This window comes from Anser anser (assembly GCF_964211835.1).
Source record: "Anser anser genome assembly, chromosome: 2".
Taxonomy (NCBI): Eukaryota; Metazoa; Chordata; class Aves; order Anseriformes; family Anatidae; genus Anser; species Anser anser.
Window position 1 is genome coordinate 109,974,952 of NC_139721.1, and position 15,198 is coordinate 109,990,149.

The window sequence follows — 15,198 nt, forward strand, 5'->3', positions numbered from 1 at the left end:
TCTAGCTGTCTTTTGTTTTTTAATGAGATCCCTTTTCTCTTCAAATTATTGTTCAGCTTCTATAAGCAGAGGGTTAAGTCTTCTCTGTTAAGACTTGCCATCTTCATTTATTTATTTATTTATTTATTTATTTATTTATTTATTTATTTATTTATTTTTAACACAGTTAACACAATGGTCTAAAAAGGCAGAAAATTCACAGTCTTGTAGACACTAAATCAGTCCTGAATCTTCACATTTCCATATAGGACCTGATCAGCTGCGAGTATGAGTTGTCTTCCTCTTATTGGATCTGTTTTGGAGAGAGTATGTTTTACATTATAACATTGCTATTAACCAAGTGTTCAGGTAATTTCTCTTTACAGAGATGTGGATTTAAACAGCAGCTTCAGACCGGTTTTGATCCCGGGCATAGTAGATAATCTGGCCAGATTTCCCTACTGGCATTTAGTGTCTCTAAGTCATTTGAGCAGCTAGTAGCAGGGGGAAAAAATTAATTAAAACTCTGCTAGCAATGGTGTTTGTGGATAATGTAAAAGCTTCCTCTGTCACCTTCTAAGTGTTTGTGAAACTGAACCATTAATTATAGTCTTGTGTAATCTTGAACTAGTCATTTGGTGTGATCTAATTCTTCAAACTGATTTTTTATTTTTATTTTACTGAACTCCAAGGTTGCATAAGCTTTTCATTAGTATTAGTCAATGTTGACATCAGAATTATCACAGAATGATAGAATCATAAAATCATTTAGGTTGGAGAAGACCTCTAAGATCATCAAGTCCAACCTTACAATTAGCAAGTAATTTTAGCACAATACGCTAATGTGCAAATAGAATGCTTCTTAGTGAGTCTTTGGTGATTTTTTTGATCATGTCTTTTTTTTCCTTTTAAAACTACAGAAGCAATACAAAGCATCTTTACCTTCTACAGGTGCTAGCTGCCCACATGTATACTTCGAGTATTCTGCTGTGATTCTGCAGCAGCACAATGCAATCTTCCCAGTTCAAGCAATAAAGAAATTAAGTAAGCTGTCATAGTATTATGATAAGACAGATCTATCCACCTGTCCACAGTTCATTTGCTTTTTACAATTCATCCTCAAATGTTATATGGAACATGTAAAAACAAATTGTTTTTGACAAGAGATGGAGATGATTTTGGAGTCCTTTGTTAGTGTGAATGATGTTAACGGGAATAGGTGTAAATCATTGATACGTTGCTGCTCATTATGGAGATCTTTAAAGATAGTAATAAACACTCCTAGAGCACTTAGCATTGTTTAATTCAGCTCAGATAGAAATCAACTGATAGATTTCTGTGATTTTCTGCCTTAGGTACTTAGAATGAAAATGATAGAGAACCAGGAGCTGAACAAAAGACTGCTACCTAAGCTCTCCTACTCCTGAAAGCCTGAAGATTGCAGATTATTACAGTGCTTAAATAATAGGGATATTTTTGATAAATCATTCCTTTACATCACTAAAGAGCTACAGATCAAAAAGCAGGGGATGGACAGTTTAGTCTGTCTGTATTACTTTTTTAGTTTAGTTTAGTTTTGTCTGTCTGAATTACTGAAAATATTACTATATTTATATCTTTTTTTTCCCAAAATAGGTTCTAATTGTTTCATGAAATGTTCCTGCCTTTGCCCCAGTACTTCTGAATTCAATTTATTTTTTAGATTTTTTTCTGGGTCTTTCAACGTCGGACTCATAGGATATAAACAGTGCAAGATGCCATAGTGCCTCTTTCTATCCAGAACACATAATCAATATAATTCTTATGGAAGAACGTATTCTACATCCTAAAGTGAATGAGAGAATGATAAATAGGATTTAAAAAAAACCCTCCAGCTAAGAGTGAATAAGAAAGGCAGTTTGAGCTAGGTTTCCTTACATGTTTGCAGCTCCCGCAGGAGTGAAGAGGAACAGATTGACATTACCAACAGCGAAGTCTGCTCCCATTTCAATTTTCTGTTTATAGCGGTTATCAAAAATGGGTTCTGGGCACTGATCTTGGTTCAACGACAAAATATATAATCCAAAGGTACAGGTGCTATTGAAATAAAGCACAGTTTATCTAAAGTACATGCATATATCATTGGAAAATACTGATTGCGAGATTTCTGTTTGGATGCTATAAATGTCATTAAACCAGTTTCTGTGTGTCCTCCACTGTAGTGCTTTGAATCTTCCCAGACATTAATCTATCACAAGATAGATTACTCTGGAGGTAAATTCATCTTGTATTTCAGATTCCCAGTTCTTCTACCTTTATTTCTGTTTGAGCTACTGTCTTTTTAAAGCCTTATGGAGATCAATCATATGGCAAAGAACCCCAAACCAGCAGAAACTTCTGCAGTAATAAAGATGGGACTCTCAGGAGCACTTGAATGCTGCAGAAAGAGGTGGTGCATGGTGAAGAAGCTCCACTTGACATGAACAGAAGCACTCTCAGACAAAGAAACAACTGCTAGAAGAAACCACTGACAGTATCTCACAGCCCAGCACATAAACACCTGACTAAAAGCTAAGCAAAATGCTGCAGGTAGGCAGGAGTTTGAACAGTGGTTGAATGAGGATCTAAAACAAAAACAACAACAACAAAAACTTGTTTCTTAAACAGAAGAGGAAACATTTCCTATAAAGAGCATGGTAAAATCTGTGCAATTAGTTTTTCTGCACAGATGCTACTCAACCGAATTCAAATTAGGGAAGTAAAAATTCCTGTGCTTGCTAGGATTCATCTTCGTTGGAAATATAATCTTCAAATTTGAAGTATAATCTCCAAATGTAGATGATCAAACAACAGCGTGATTTATCTGGTAGCTGTATCGAAAGAACCGACTCAGAGACTTGAATGCACACATTGCTTAAAAGCCACTTAATGCAACTTGGTAATTCTGCTCTCTGTAAACACTTCTTCACCTTATTTTTTAATCTGAAGCTTTCTTTTTGTGTCTTGAGCGATGCACATTACTCATTCATAAGGGGCTCAAATTCCAAGTTCTCAGTTTCCGATTTCCCTGTGTGAATGGCTTATACACTCAGCTCCTTCCTATTCGGGATGAGGATGAAACAATACTGTGTACGTAAGGATATTATGAACATATCCATGTTGCAAAGTGTTTTTTTAATTATTATTATTCTGAGACATCTGCAGAAAGCACTTTTAAAGTATTTTAAGTCTAAAACCTTATTTATGAACTGTGGAAAAGAATTACACTTTTCCCCTAGGTAATTGGTTCTACGTGTAAAAATTGCTGTTCCCATTTCTAATGGTCTTAATGGACAAATATATTTTCCTCCTGATAATTATTCATTGTAAACAGAGCTTCCTAGTGCATCTGAGAAGTGGAAACAAGCATGTACCAGATGTTAGTCACATTATTTGATGCATTATTGTTAGGTACTTGGATATTGTGTTGATGACTGCAGTATGAAAGCCTACACACAATAGAAACTAGCAACCACAAAGCTTTCAATCTGAAGTGAAAATAGGATTAAATTGTCCAACTGTGCAGCACTGGTATTCTGTTTTCTTGTATGTAATCTGATAGGCTTTACATTGTTCTCTGGAATACTTCATTGGGCCAAATTCATTCTTAGAGTAACTCCATTGACTTTAATAGACTCATACAAGAGCTTAGTTTGGTCTGTTGTATGTCAGATGTTTTATGCATGCAGCAGCATTCCTAGGAGAAGGTTACTTAAGGATAAAAATGTTATCTTTGTTTCCTGGTCCATCTTCTAGTTGAGACCCAGGAAAGCAAAATGAAAATGCCAACAAGATGATTTCCAGTTGCTCAGGAGAAGATGGTTAAATATTTCTTTTAATATTTTTTTAAATAGTATTTTTTTTTCTGTAGTTTGTTGAGAAACATTTTTGTGATGTTGGAGGAAAAGCTGTTTTGCGTTGTTTTTGGGTTTTTTTTGTTGTTGTTGTTTATCCTATATTTAATTCATTTCTGTCTTCATGATTAAAAGGCTTCAGTCAGCTACAAAGACTAATTAGGCTATGCTATAACAAGGATTACTGAACTATAATTATTATTTATTCGAATCAGTGGAAGAATTACTGAGGCTTAGGTTAAAGACAATAGAAGCTAATGGAGAAAGAAGCAAAGGAGGCCAGTAGTGATTTCAACTGCATATTGTCAACCACCCAAGCAGTACAAAAGTAGCCCTCTAATTGACATCCTGAAATAGGGGCCTGCTGATATTTCCTCATGAGTCATTCATTTTGATCATATTTTTAAACACAACCTCTTTCTAAAGAAATATCCTTGGAAGAAGTATATGTAGGGTATGAGCACTAGTATTATTAGCTGATTGATGAAAGAAAAAGCTACAGAGATACATTTGCCTACTATTCTCACTGGATTTAAAATGTGGCATTTTTTGCTCATTCTCTGCTTGATTGCTGCAAATGCCCATGGCTTTTCCTCTGCAGTTTTAACCCAGCAGTCGCTTCTGAGCTACTACCAAAAACCAGTTCCAGTGGCGTTTTTATTTCAACTAAAAGTTTCAACAATCCCAAAACAAAGCAGTGCTCACCTGAACTTCCATTCTACCTAAGGGCCTCATTCCCCTCATCTCCTCCCCTCCACGTCTTCCAGCTGAGGAACTCGTTGGGGCTGGTGCAGTCTACAGGAAAATCATGGTACCATGCAGGGTTTTCATCTAGCCTGATCTAGAGATCATAGAACCATAGAATTGTTTAGGCTGGAAAAGATTCTTCAGATCATCAAGTCCAAACATCAATCAACGTGACCTATCAAGTCCTATCACTAAGCCATGTCCCTAAGCGCTACGTCCACAGATTTCTTGAGTACCTCCAGGGATGTCAACTCTACCACCTCCCTGGGCAGCCTGTTTCAGGGCCTAACCACCCTTCCAGTGAATAAATTCTTCCTCATATTCAGTCTAAACCTCCCCAGTGCAACTTGAAGCCATTGCCTTGCATCCGATCGCTTGTCACCTGAGGAAAAGAGGCCAACACCCTCCTCACTGCAACCTCCTTTCAGGCAGTTGTACAGAGCGATGAGGTCTCTCCTCAACCTCCTCTTCTCCAGACTAAACTGCCCCAGTTCACTCAGCCACTCCTCATAAGTCTTGTTTTCTAGTCGCTTACCCAGTTTTGTTGCTCTCCTCTGGAGTAAACCTCTGAGATATACTGGCTGGTGCAGAACTTCAGAATCAACAGCCCAGATTTGTCTTATTCTGATCTAGAATGAAACTTTTTGATTGAGTTTAAAAAAAAAAAAAAAAGGTTTCGTTTCTGGTCAATCCAGAAATATTTCCATTTTTTCCCAACTGAGATTAAAAAAAAAAAAAAAAAAGAAAAAAAGCTTGTGTGCAAATTGTCTTTGCTTTTACCTGCCCCTTTGCTTTTACTTGCCCCTTCCAAAGGAAGCTGCCACTTCCTTTCCAAGCCTTCCTTGCTCTCCAAGCTCTCAGCTACCAGGCCTGTGTCCTTGCTCTCCTGTTAAACTGATTCCCCCAAAGTCACAGGAGGTAAGAAAAGTAGGGCATGGGGAGGGGGGTGTTATTTCCAGCAGGTATGTCCCACCTGTGCAGCTGGGGGAGCCAATGGTAAGTGCAACCATGTCATTTTATCAATGCATTTTTCTTTGCCAGGGATAATCAATATATAAAATCACACCATAGTATTTTTTTTTCAGTAAAGACCCTGCAGTTTCCTGCACGCCTATAAATACGAGAGGTGGCACGTGCCACAGGGATCCATGAGCTAAAACCTTGTCTCTCAATGAAAGCAGAGCTGTCACTTTTGGGCTAGTGAAACCTTGGGGCCCCACCAATACTGCTGATCTCCATCACGGACGTGATGAGATTTGAGAGAAGCATCCTTCCTCCTTCACCTCCAGAAACAGCTGTCCATGGAGTCCATTTATCGGAACTCTGCAGTGCCTTCAGTATTAGCCTGGCAATCGATAACGATTTCCTTGCTCTCATCAGTGTGTCACCTTCAGCTTAGACCTGATGATACAGGTAGCAGCTGATAAAAGTTAATGTCTAGATGAATGATATGTATTGAAAACACAATTTCATATTGTTGCTTTCATATAATGTGACTGATTTTTTTGTGTCTGAGCTCCAAAGTGCTGCAACAAAGATTCCGTTTTGCTACATAATCTTCTTATTTGTTTTCTAAATCTTTCATTCAGATTTATGCAGATGTTCAGTCTGCAGCTATGCAAAATTTCAGATGCTTGTAGACATACAAAATATGCTCACAAATGTTTACATAAGCAAAATCCCCTAGCAATGCTGACTTAAAAACCTGTGCTGAGTGTCCCTGCTTCATCTCTGCATAGTTGGCTGATTAGCATTTGGTTTTTAACTTACCTCTTCAAAGTACAGTGAGTGTACAGCTTGAGTCTTCTTCAGCACTTAGGAATGTACACACAGTAGCTGAAATGGAAGCTTAGATGTCATAGTATGGTTCCCATCTGTCCTTGAGCCTGCGTAAAAAGAAAGTGCTGATATACACTGCTGTGCTCTGAAAAATGCTCCTGGGTCCTACTGGCATACATTGCTCCATTTCGACCACTGCTGTATATAAAAGCCCCTTGGAGCAAAGACATCCTTTTTATTTTTGTGTAGTACTTAGCATCGTAATGTCCTGGTCTGTGGCTAGGACCCTGAGATGCAATGGGAATAGAAAAAATGTCATAATAAAGGCACTTGGAAAATTCTGCTCTGCTGGCTTTCTCTTGCTGGAATTTGGCTTTGCTCTTAATGAGGTCATGTGAAAGAAGCATTTATTTATTTATTCGTTATTTTTGCATATGTACAAAAGGGTTCTGGAAGTGCACCCTCAGCACCTTTTACACAGCTACAAATTATTTTTATAAAAATAACACTCCACCAAAGTGCAGAGCAACCACTCAAAATAAGTAGTTAAAAATACACTTGGCGAATGAAAAGCTGGAATCACATTGCTCTATCAGTGAGATTTTGTCCCTATCACAGTCCTGCCTAGGGAAAAATGAGGGTCTTTACGCCGAACCCATAAAATCAGCAGGGACTGATTTCTAAAAGAGCTAAATCAGCTTTTAGACTGTGAGACGTTGATGAATTCCAGGGCCTGAAGGCCAACCATAAACTCTGTGCAAGAATCTGGGATTTCAGGTGACTTTCTTGGCACAGCAAAGACAGGTGGTATCAGTCTGTGTGAGACAACCTATATTGCTATCCTGGGTTCCTATCAATCAATAAACTACATCTATTCTTCCAGCTATTTTTGTCTCTAATATTATATCAAAATAAAAGGACCAGACTCACACTGGATATGAAATATTTGATCATTTTCCCATCAACAGCTCTGGAAGAAAGTAGAGATACAACAAAAATTATTGGTTCATTAGTAGGTTAGGGTCTCTCCTAGGATAGAAATGATAGCCATCTGCTCCTGTTGCATCTCAAAGTGTTTTTTTTTTGTTTGTTGTTTTTTCTTTTTTTTTCTGTTCTTGTTTTTATGATAAGAAAAATCCAAATATGTTATGGAACTACTTCTGTTGAAAGTTTTAAAATAACTTCTTGGTGATGTTTTTTGTGAACACAGCATTGCAGTCTGGAAAGATGTAATGGCTTAGTCATTCGGGCAGATTAGTTTTGTTTGGCATTGCAAATTGAGTGATGTTCTTTAGGAGGGGTGTTTAGTTTATTTTGGTTTAGCTTTAAGTATAAAATATCTTTTTACCTTGTTTTTCCTTTCCTTTTTTCTTTTTTTTTTTTTAATGCATCCACATCTGTCTCACTTTGTGGTGTGATTCACCAGATGTCATGAGCTACATCAGGATGCACTCAGCCTGGATTTCAGAGAAGATGCTCAGCAGGACAACCCAGAAAGAGCCATCGCTGATGCTGGAGGCTCCACTGCGACCTTGTCACAGGGGGCAGTTGTGGATATATGCAGTGATGGCACGGGAGGTATGGTCATGGGAGGTATGGCAATGGGAGCTGGGAGCACTTGACAGGACCGAAATTCCCACACCTGGAACATGCTCTGGTAGTGAATCTGTGCCCAGAAATGGAATTAGGTCCCATTTAAATGGTAAGAAGCTGAAGGAACTCAGCCAGGGTTTAAAAGATTTAATGCCTGGGCTTGACATTCCTTCAAGAGAAAAACACGTATAGCAAAAAATAATAATAATACAATAAAAATCAAACTTTTTTAGCTATACACGATAACCCTAACAGTGTGCTGACTTAAACATATAATGAGTTTGTACTTGGCCTAGTGAACTCTGGGGATTTGTACTTATTGATAAAAATATATCAAAAGAAGCAGTCATTGATTATGATTTCGGGGCTCTACATCTGTAATATGGGGATAATAATTATATTGCCCTTTCTCACAGTGATGCCAAAAAGAGCATTCATTAATTTTTAGTGGCTTATGTAGAATATATGTCTACATAATACTTTCAATGAAAAGACATAAATGGAAGTTTTCCGTGTGTATAAACTAATAAAAAACTCTTTTCCAAAAACCTAAGCATTTCTCCTCATCTTATGGACAAGTCACAACTGAAGTAACTTAATCTCCTCAAATTCTGTATGCGATTTCATTCAGGCACACTGGCAGCATTTCACATTGATTAGGTACTCGTTTCAGCAGCTGCACCTTAAATGAATATATTACTGGACAGACCACTTTTACCAGATGTGTAAAAATTGACAAGCTTGAGCCTTTCGGCAACAACATGGGTATTCTGTATGGTTTCTGCTGGTTCTAAAAAAGGAATTATCTGCTGACAAGCAATTAGCTTTCTGCTATTATTAAAACTATTTAAAGTCATTCCTGCCATCTGTTACAATGTGTAGTTTCCTTAAACGCAACAAAAAAATGACACTTAATGAACAATGTGGGGGAGAAGGGTTTCTACACAAGCATGACCTACCTGGAAAACAAAACAAAACAAACTAGTCATGCAGAACTGTATTTTTTTTTTAATATATTGCCAAGAATGAGGTGTCTTTCACAGATAAATATGTGAAGGGGGTTTACATGGCAAGGTTTTGGTAGCAGGGGGCCATAGGGGTGGCTTCTTTGAGAAGAAGGATCCAAAAGCTGCCCCATGTTAGGTAAGGGCCCCACTGCTGACCAGAGCCAAGCCAATAAGTGATGTTGTTTTGCGCCTCTGTGAGAGCGTATTTAAGACAGGGAAAAAAAATGCTGCGCCACACAGCAGCTGGGAGAGTGAGAGGAGTGAGGAACAGCCTTGCAGGCGCCAAGGTCAGTGAAGAAGGAGGGGGAGAGGTGCTCCAGGCACCGGAGCAGAAGCCCCCTGTGGCCTTTTGTGAGGACCATGGTGAAGCAGGCTGTCCCCCTGCAGCCCACGCAGGGTCAGTTCAGCAAGGATCAGTTCAGCAAGGACTGCATCCCATGGGAGGGACCCCACAGCACAGGGGACAAGAGTGACCGAGAAGTAGCGGCAGAGAAGAAGCGCTATAGACTGACCATAACCCCCGTTCCCCCGTACCGCTCAGGGGGAGGAGGTGGAAGAGGGTGGATGGGGAGGAAGGTGCTTTTGGTTTCTTTTCTTTGTTTCTCACTTCTCTAGCTTGTTAATAATAGGTAATAAATCTTACTGTCTCCCTATGCTGAGTCTGTTTTGCCCATCACGATAATTACTGTGCGATCTCCCTGTCCTTATCTCAACCCTTGAGCCCTTTTCATCTTAGTTTCTCCCCGTTCCTCTTTGAGGAGGGGGAGTGAGAGAGCGGTTGTGGTGGAGCTTGGCCGCCCACCAAAGTAAAACCACCACAATATGTCTTCAAAAGGATCTTACTGATGCAAAACCTTTTTTTGGATGGCTTTCTTCCATCTGGAATTTTTATGAAATGCTTTAAGGTAGACCATTGTTCTTTAGCAAAAGAAAACCTGTTACTTTCTTCTTCCAACCACAGTATTTGTTAATAATAACTATGCAGATGTACTAAAGATAGCTCCAGAACTAGCTTGGCCAATTTACAGTTCCCAAGGATTATTACACAAAAGAGAAGCCCTTAACCTCCCTATTGCAGAGTTTGCATTATTTCACAGAGGGAAAAAATAATTGTTTAGATAAAAAGAGGATAATTATATCATTAGATTTCAGATTAATAATATCCTGAAAGAATCCAATAACTATCAACCACAGAGCCTTGGCCCAGAGCCAGCCTCTAGTCTAGATGTACTGAAGCATCTGCAACTGGTGGAGGCTGTTAACAGGCAGGTCAGAGCTAAGTTAAGGTAAGCAATTTCCTAAACTGCAAATACGGTCAAAGATACTCATTGCTGCCAGGAGGAAAAACAAAACACAACAAAACAAAACAAGACAAAAAAAATACCAACAACACAGGAGTTATGGGAAAGGAAACATGGTTGTTTATTTTCCCTGATGTACTTTTTGGTAAACAAGATTGTACCTTGAGTTTCTTTCCTGATTCATATTGTTTTTTCTTCCTGTCACTACAGCCTTACAAATCTTTGAACGCTGATTAACATCGCCAGGGAACAAGGGTGTTATCCACAATGTCAGATGTCCCTACAACTCAGACTCTGCTGGCAGCTCTTTGGGACTTTTGCATCTGTCTTCATTGTTTTCAGGTTTTAGCACCTTCAATCTTTGCCGGGGGGGAGTGGGAGGGGGGATAATAAAAAAAGAGGGGTAAACATTAAGATTGTATTAAACCTCCATGAGATCAAATTCAGCCCAACAGACTGCAAAGACCCGATAGAAGATAATTCTAAGAGGGGGAGGTCTGGAAAGAGACAAAGGGAAAAAAAAAAGCAAACCACTAGTGGCATTGAAAGCCCATTCTAAAAGCAAACAGAGTCTGAGCTATTTTCGCATGAAGTCTATGCCAGGAGTCAGGTAAATGATGCTGCACAACAGTTCATGTATTCATTGCTGAAAGCACGCCACAGTTTTGCCGTACTCCCCAAAGCTGAGTTTCTGGCTGAAACTGAGATGCTTACTGTTACCAGTTTCACAAATACTTTTGCTATAAACATATGAATAGTTAGCACCATGTTTATATTATTATTACCTCTTAACTTTGCACTTCATTACTGGCCAAAACCAATTCTAGTTGTTTTTTTCTTACCCAAACACTCTAACTTGAGAACATACCATATCAATGTTTTCCTCGCCAACCAACAAATAAGCGCACTAAAATCCTGTTGGATAAGACAATGGTTTCTACATTTGAACTTATTGCTCAACTCACTTGTGTGAAACAAATGTTGTAGACCTAAACATGCTGTGCTTACACTGCAGCATCAGCCAAAGGGGAGGAAACAGGTTTTTGCAAAGGTAGGACGGACCTCTTCAAAACTGCTCTTCTGAGCTGCTGTGGAAAATAGCAACCTTAACCTTGTAGGGGTGAGAGAAAGGGAGCAGTAAGAGTGAGATGTTGCCAGCCAGCTCAAGAATCCAGCTATAGAGTCCAGACTTGGAACAGATAATACTTGGAAGACATCTGGTTCAGCATTTGTTCTGTGTTGGATCCTGTAGTCAACCCAATCTATCATCGAATTAGACGGAAGTGTTGTCTTGTTAAAAGGTTTGAGGACTTGGCTGGCAAAATCTGTGGTTCTCTCAAGGATGTTACAGATTCTTTTCCCTCTTGTAGAGTTTTGTTGTTGTTTGGTTGTTTTGTTGGTTTTTGTTTGTTTGTTTTTGGTTTTTGTGTTTTTGGTTTTTGGTTTGAGTATGGAAAACACTGAAAGAAAACAAAAAGATACAGGATATTGTGCTCGCTATATAATTTCAGATAATTCATTATTACTGCAGGAATGAAGACTTGGAAATTTGCTCTTCTCCGTTGTCTGTATTGCATTTATATCTGTTTAAAGTAAGGCAGCTAGCTCTTGAATCGGAGTGTTTAAATTTGACACCATCAGAAAGTGTCATGTCCAAAAGGCTGGTTGTTTTTTCTCCAGCTATAACAGCAAAGAAAGCTGACAAAACACGCGTTTCTCTGCTGATATGGGACACCTATTTTGTACAGGCAAAGGAGAGATGCAAGGCAGAGGAAAATCAAGCTTTCAGGCTTTTTGGTAGAAAGCATGGCAAGAAGTTTGACCCTGAGTTGTCCTGGGGCCAGGAAGAGACTGAGCATCTCTGTGCAGGTAAGGTTGATCCAAAGACCACAGCCTCCTTCTACAATGCTCTTGACAGAGCCCCAAAGACATCTCTGAACTTCCTTCTCCTCTCCTCCACGGCCCCACTGAAGGAACGCACAGTGGGGAAACGAGGCTTCATCTCCTCCACGTCTGCAATAGCTTCACCATCGCAATTCGGGTGGCTCTAGTCCAAAGAACCGTGGGAGAGGATGTCACAGAGAAAGTGGCTGAGGACTGGTGCAGGGCTTCCCTAGGAGTGCATCTAATTTCATGATTTTGTTTGGATTTTTTTTTCTGTGCATGAAGCTCCCTCAGACATACCCCTTATCACAAAGGAAGGTTCTGCATAATTAATTCTCTATATAATGGTTCCGTTCCATAATTAATTTATTCATTCGCTTGCTGTATAACTGTTTCTCTACTTAACTGACTCACTTTGGTAATAGTTCTCTGTATAATTGATTCATACTGCTGTTGATTCTCCCCATTTTTATTTAATACCAGAAATGATTTGCTGTATAACTGCTTCATTGCTTAACTCATTATCTGTACAATTGCTTGGTATCATAATTGATTCACTGCTTAACTGTCTCACAGGATAATGAACAGCAAGTAACAGCCATCCACTTTTCACCTCCATTTCCCTTCCCTACTGTACCCGCTTCCTCTCTTCACATGGCAGCCCAAGCTGTCCTGACACCCATTTTACCCCCCAGCCCACTTCAAAATATCACTGCTATCACCAATCCTGACTCTTATTCTGATGGCCACAGCCTCCTTCAGCGTCCTTCCGCTTCCTCTCCCAGCAGCATCGCACACAGCTTCAGCTCCTTCTCTCCCATATACCCACAATTTGGTCTCACTCCAGTTTTAAACCTTCACGCTCATCGCTTTTGTCCCTCTTTCACCAGTCTACTCCTCTCCCATCCGGTTGCTTGGAAATTATAATCTGGTCCAAAACGTCCATCAGTAGGAGCCAGATCGTCCACAAGCGATGGAAAAGCAGCAAGGAAAGTTCTGCCTGACAGTCCCACTGCAGGACCCCTGTAGAAAAGAAGTGTGGCCTGGCTTGTAGGGAAATTAAGTTCTTGTTTGCAACCTCTGTGATTCCTGGCATGTAAAGAGAAAGGGAAAATTGGTAACTCTTATGGAGAACCTCCTCCCATACTTATGTCTTCCTGCGTGCTGCAGTTGGGAGAGGCTGCAGCCCCTTTCTTGCCATGTGAACGCTTCCTCCTGCCTTGATTTAGACAAAGGTGGTGAGTGCATCAATATCTGGTACACAAGGTCATTTGTAGGTGGGGAGGAGGGGATGTTGGCCCAAACCAATCCCCTCTGTAAGGCACTTGGTTCTGATAGCTTTCAACACAGATTGCATTTATCTGCTTGTTCTACAGGTAAAGCATGCCTGATGTGAACGCAGCAAGATTTAATATTCTAATATAAATGCGATTTCTTATTGCTGCCTACTACGGCACCTGAACACATATTATACCTGCTTCTTCCAAGAAATGAGAAATTACAGTGGGGTTATTTCTGACAATTGGCAGAGCTTCCACGGAGTGACACTCTGCAGGGTTTCTGCAAGGAGCTCGGTGCACGACCCGATTTAAGACCCCCAAAGTGGCTGTTTACCAACTTGCGGGTTCAGGTCAATTGTTTTAAACCGTGTCCGGGTCCTACGACTTTGAATTGAAGCGGCAGAGAGTCAGCACTATTAGCAGTTACTGCCATCTATGGGTAGGATCATTTCAGCATTATTCCTCTTGGGAAGCGTTATTGTTTCTTCGTTATAAATAATATACCTGATCTCATACATAAACAACTGTAACATGAGAAATCACACTCTCATCATTGATTTCTCTACTAAAAAAGAAAAAAAATGAGCAAGGACTTCACTGACACATCCGCTGAAAAGAATGGAAAAAGATTTTGAACACTTAAAATGATGATCTGCCACAGGCTGGGAAAACAATGCCATCGCTTTTTTTTCCTTCCTCAGTATGTTGGGTGCCACCTTCTCTTTAAAACCATTGGGACAAACTCACCCCTGATATATGAGCACTGAAATTACTCCTACTGAACATTTACATTTGCATATTAATTTGAATGATGTTACAGCTATTTTTTCTTTTAATTACTTCAGAATGGGAAAGCTTTCATACACCAGTGATTCTCTTTTCTAGCCTGTGAGTTTTTAGCTTTTCTCATTTAGAATTAAGAGCTGTTCAGGGCATTCATCACCCCTGACAGCTGTTAATCCCCCTCAACTCTGCAGAGTCACTGTGTTAAAATATTTGGAGTAAGTAACAGGACCGTTCATTCCTATTTTGGATTGCACCTGTGCTCCTTTCAGCTCATTAGTCTTTCTATGACAGTGGCTAGTTCCACATGCCTGAAGGGGAAAGTGAAAAACCTCCACAATGGAAAATTAATGCAGGGGAACAGGAGCCTGTCCCTTGCAATTGTAGGTAACTACATCGTAAAATCCTTTTCATAAGCCAGCCACATCCATATGAAAACTGATTTCAGTTTTTGTTCTCTCCTGATTCTTGTTGGGAAGCTTTTCACAAGGACAGTTTTGTTGAGTAAAATTCTTTTAATTTCCAATCTACGTTTATTCATGGCCACTTTATACCATATGTTCCTTTATCAGTAATGTTCTTCTGCATAAGCAGTGGTTTTTGTTTCTTTCTTCCTCTGCCTATTTTTATGCTCATGTTCTGTTTACAGATGGAAACAAGATCCTCTTGTCAATCTCTTTTCAACCTCCTGTGACAGCAAAGTCCCTCCGCTCCCCTTAATGCTGCTGTTGACACGAGGTGAGCACTGTGAATATGAACTCGTCCTTCCTGTACTGCAGTGACCAGCACTGTCATTTGTATTTGAAATGCAGCTATACTGGAGGGGCAACAACACTACTGAAAACACCATGCTTGTTATGTCCTAGGGTTGCATTTGCTTTCTTTGCAGCTGTAGCTGAAGTCGGAGATACCTCACAGATCTCGTTTTACCCTCCCCTCTAATTTTCACCTGAACAGCTCCCAAAGCACAGCA